Raw genomic sequence first — 5,000 nt, forward strand, 5'->3', positions numbered from 1 at the left:
CATCTATGCGAATCTGACAACACTACGTCCGCCATGTCGAGCGCACCACAAAACATACCGCCATCTGTAGGTCTCCCGCAACATGACCTCCTGCAACGACGATACCGTCATCTATGAGACGCCAAGCCGACTAAGACAGCGATGGGCCCAAAGCGCCCTTCTTTCGACCCCACCCACAAAGCCTGCACCCTCTGTCGACAACAGCACCCCAACGCCAGCGCCTCTGCCGCACGAAGTCGTGGACCGGCAATCACTCCACCTGCACCCGTTCGTGCCCCACCCCAACCGCCCAACTCGCAACTCCAGCGGATGCACGGCGGACTTTGCTCGCACTCGCAATGTGCAATCCACCCCTATAACGTGCGTTTCATGAAGAGTTATGTCCAATATGCGACATTCCCGCTGTCCATATACATGAGCTGCGAGCTGTACCACGTACGAGCTACAGACGCGATCGCGTTGCTCTCTGTACGAATGCAGATGCTCAGCGGCAGCTAGGAGGCGCTCCATCCATTTCGGTACCGGTGAGCGTTGCACTCGCAGTCGCAAAAACGTACGGCAAGTATATTACTCGGAAGAGTCAATGACAGTCCAAGCCCCCCTGCGTGGGAAGAGTCTTCCTAGGCCATGACCCACCGGAAGGGCGCAGCGTCCCCCACCCCAGACATGTGACGTCACACTATCGGTATTGACGACTAGACTGATTCCTTATAATCATTTGCCATACACCGGTGGAAGCTGCCGAGACGAGTAACTACATGGCGGCCTCGCCGTGTCACTAATGTACAGAGATACAACAGTTTCGACTGGAACCGGATGAAACGTATACACGGCGCTGATTAGTAATAGATAGAGCCATCAAAATACAGATAATGTATACAACTGTCCGTATACATGCTGAAAGACTCTGCTCACAATCACAACCACACGTCAGCCAGACACTCTTATCACGCACTACTCTCTGCCTGTAACAGGCACAAAGACAATATGTAAGCACCAGCATGGAACAACACCCAGTGCATCCTCTCCGCCACATTAGACAATCCACACTATCATAACCAGACCGGGAGGTCCACTCACAAAACAGAATACCCCACCCTTCCGACAACCACCATTGCTCAGCTAAGCCACCAACACCCACACATGTCCTACACAGGGGTACACCCAACATCACAATACTGCCTCCTGTCACAGCACACAAACAATGGCAGGAATGAAAGACACAGGTCTGCCACAAGCATGGAATCAGAGCGCCGCCTGTCATGAGCCAAAGGTGCATCCTGACGTGGCAAATCAGATGATGCCGCAGGCATCCACTTACTATAATCACAATCAACAAACCGGCCGCCGCCGCCGCCGCCCCCCCCCCCCCAATACACCTTTCCTTACAACAATGTGTACCTTAACCTAACCCACATTGTACCTTAACCCAACCCACATTGTACCTTAACCTAACCCACATTGTACCTTAACCTAACCCACATTGTACCTTAACCTAACCCACATTGTACCTTAACCTAACCCATATTGTACCTTAACCTAACCTATATTGCGCCTTAACCTAACCCACATTGTACCTTAACCTAACCCACATTGTACCTTAACCTAACCCATATTGTACCTTAACCTAACCTATATTGCGCCTTAACCTAACCCATATTGTACCTTAACCTAACCTATATTGTACCTTAACCTAACCCACATTGTACCTTAACCTAACCCACATTGTACCTTAACCTAACCCATATTGTACCTTAACCTAACCTATATTGCGCCTTAACCTAACCCACATTGTACCTTAACCTAACCCACATTGTACCTTAACCTAACCCATATTGTACCTTAACCTAACCTATATTGCGCCTTAACCTAACCCATATTGTACCTTAACCTAACCTATATTGCGCCTTAACCTAACCTATATTGCGCCTTAACCTAACCTATATTGCGCCTTAACCTAACCTATATTGCGCCTTAACCTAACCTATATTGCGCCTTAACCTAACCTATATTGCGCCTTAACCTAACCTATATTGCGCCTTAACCTAACCTATATTGCGCCTTAACCTAACCCACGTTGCGCCTTAACCTAACCCACGTTGCGCCTTAACCCAACCCACGTTGCGCCTTAACCTAACCCACGTTGCGCCTTAACCCAACCCACGTTGCGCCTTAACCCAACACACGTTGGGCCTTAACCTGCTCTGTAATTGTCATACGACGCGTTAAATTAGTGTAGTGTTGCCTAACTGCAACCCCCGCAATATAGTTTGCTACTCGCACTGCCCGGTCCCCAGAGTATCGCTTCATGTTAAACACCTTGCAGCTATACACTGTAATGCGGACGGCAGCAGGACGTACATGCTCAATGCCCTTCGCAGTTGTTCATTGGCATTCGCATGGCGAAGCACAGCCTACGTTGTGGTACGGCTTGTGTCAACTGTCCGCTGATGTTGTACGTCCAAATCACACACTGTACTGCACATTGGTCCTCATGTACTGAATGATACATCGTGGTACATGTGTGACCGTACCACGACTGCGCCAACAACGGCGAACCATACGGTCCAAATATTGTGCACTCAGCTACGTGTCGTCTCCCTATAAGAGCTGGATTGCAGTATGGTATGCCGTGGATGGCGATCACCATGAGCCGTCTGTTGATGTAGTGGCGCGTGTTGTCAGACGTAGTCGTCTCTTCTCACACACCGTGATAGCATGGTGCACTGCGTTCCACATCTGCGACATGCGACAGAGGCCGGTTGACAGTCGTTCGCGCAATGGACATCGCATACGTACGGGGGCCACCTTCCACGTGTTCGCGAAGCGTGCACATGTTGTTGCGTGTATGTGGGCAGACATAGTGTGTCGTGACACCTGACACAGGCATGCAACAATCGTTGAATTTGCAAATGGCGATGGACGTCTACGTTTGCTGGTGACGTTACGCAAATGAAGAACTGGTAAACCGTTGTGGTGCGGTTGTTCTCGCTAGAGGTGAATCAGTGATGGCGACGATCGGTTGAGCTACCAACCGGTTGTTTCAGCGATACCCACCATGCCCACGAACGTGAATGGCATGTGGGTGTGAAGCGATACGCGGCGGTGGCTGGGTGGGACCGTCCCCGGCCGGTGAGGGGGGGCCTCCCGGCGTGCTGGCCGCGCGGTGCGTGGGCGCACGCGCTACAGCCGGCTGGTGGGGGCGGCCAGTGGCAGGCGCGCCGGCCGACGGAGGCGGCAGGCGGCGCAGCTGCGCGCCGGCGCACCCTGCACGCGGCGCCGTGCGGCCAAAGTAGGTCCTCGCGGGCCCGGTGCGAAGCGCGGTGGACATCTGCAGTGTGCTGGTCCGATTGAGGACTGTGTGCGCTGAGGATGCGCCGCCGCCCGGCGCTCGGCGCCGCGACGCCGTCTGCTGCTCGGTCGCCTCTGCGGTTCTCGCAGGTGGATTGTATCGCAGCTGTGCGGACGTGTTGGCGCGTGCGCTGTGCTGGGAGAGTTCGCTTCGGCACCCAAGTGGGGCTTTTGTCCTTCTGTGGCGCTGGCGTTGGAGCTGCCGGCCACCGTAGGTGGCGCGTGTTGTCTCCCGCCGGCAATGCCACGACAGCACGCTCCCGGGCCTCTGTCGGCAGCGGCAAGCTCAGTTGGGAGCACGGGTGGTCGCACCTAAAGCGTCTACTCGCCAAACTCCGGGCGATTGCGCCTCTCTCGAACCCGACCAAGTACTTAGGACGGCGCTGCGCGCCGCCGGGACCTGAGAGGGTTTCGAGGTGTATTGTGCAGGGGAGCTCAGCCTCCTCCTGTTTGCAGAATAATTGAGCGGACGCTTGCGTGTTCGCGCGGGCTCCCGGGACACACTCCCGGGCGGCCGGCTGCTCAGCTCTAGTTGACGCAGCTCCCTGGTTGATCCTGCCAGTAGTCATATGCTTGTCTCAAAGATTAAGCCATGCATGTCTCAGTACAAGCCGCATTAAGGTGAAACCGCGAATGGCTCATTAAATCAGTTATGGTTCCTTAGATCGTACCCACGTTACTTGGATAACTGTGGTAATTCTAGAGCTAATACATGCAAACAGAGTCCCGACCAGAGATGGAAGGGACGCTTTTATTAGATCAAAACCAATCGGTCGGCTCGTCCGGTCCGTTTGCCTTGGTGACTCTGAATAACTTTGGGCTGATCGCACGGTCCTCGTACCGGCGACGCATCTTTCAAATGTCTGCCTTATCAACTGTCGATGGTAGGTTCTGCGCCTACCATGGTTGTAACGGGTAACGGGGAATCAGGGTTCGATTCCGGAGAGGGAGCCTGAGAAACGGCTACCACATCCAAGGAAGGCAGCAGGCGCGCAAATTACCCACTCCCGGCACGGGGAGGTAGTGACGAAAAATAACGATACGGGACTCATCCGAGGCCCCGTAATCGGAATGAGTACACTTTAAATCCTTTAACGAGTATCTATTGGAGGGCAAGTCTGGTGCCAGCAGCCGCGGTAATTCCAGCTCCAATAGCGTATATTAAAGTTGTTGCGGTTAAAAAGCTCGTAGTTGGATTTGTGTCCCACGCTGTTGGTTCACCGCCCGTCGGTGTTTAACTGGCATGTATCGTGGGACGTCCTGCCGGTGGGGCGAGTCGAAGGCGTGCGACGCGCCTCGTGCGTGCTCGTGCGTCCCGAGGCGGACCCCGTTGCAATCCTACCAGGGTGCTCTTGAGTGAGTGTCTCGGTGGGCCGGCACGTTTACTTTGAACAAATTAGAGTGCTTAAAGCAGGCAAGCCCGCCTGAATACTGTGTGCATGGAATAATGGAATAGGACCTCGGTTCTATTTTGTTGGTTTTCGGAACCCGAGGTAATGATTAATAGGGACAGGCGGGGGCATTCGTATTGCGACGTTAGAGGTGAAATTCTTGGATCGTCGCAAGACGAACAGAAGCGAAAGCATTTGCCAAGTATGTTTTCATTAATCAAGAACGAAAGTTAGAGGTTCGAAGGCGATCAGATACCG

At 53.6% G+C, this 5,000-nt stretch overlaps 1 non-coding gene across 1 annotated transcript in view; it reads left to right on the forward strand.

Annotated features, from left to right (window-relative positions):
- The first annotated feature begins 3,893 nt into the window (after positions 1-3,893).
- Positions 3,894-5,000, forward strand: part of LOC126433731 (small subunit ribosomal RNA) — a 1,910-nt gene continuing 803 nt past the window's right edge. The window contains exon 1 of the ribosomal RNA XR_007578710.1: positions 3,894-5,000. This exon is cut by the window's right edge and continues 803 nt beyond it. This is a non-coding gene — a ribosomal RNA (small subunit ribosomal RNA).

The sequence above is a fragment of the Schistocerca serialis genome, unplaced genomic scaffold, assembly GCF_023864345.2.
Source record: "Schistocerca serialis cubense isolate TAMUIC-IGC-003099 unplaced genomic scaffold, iqSchSeri2.2 HiC_scaffold_1173, whole genome shotgun sequence".
Classification (NCBI taxonomy): domain Eukaryota; kingdom Metazoa; phylum Arthropoda; class Insecta; order Orthoptera; family Acrididae; genus Schistocerca; species Schistocerca serialis.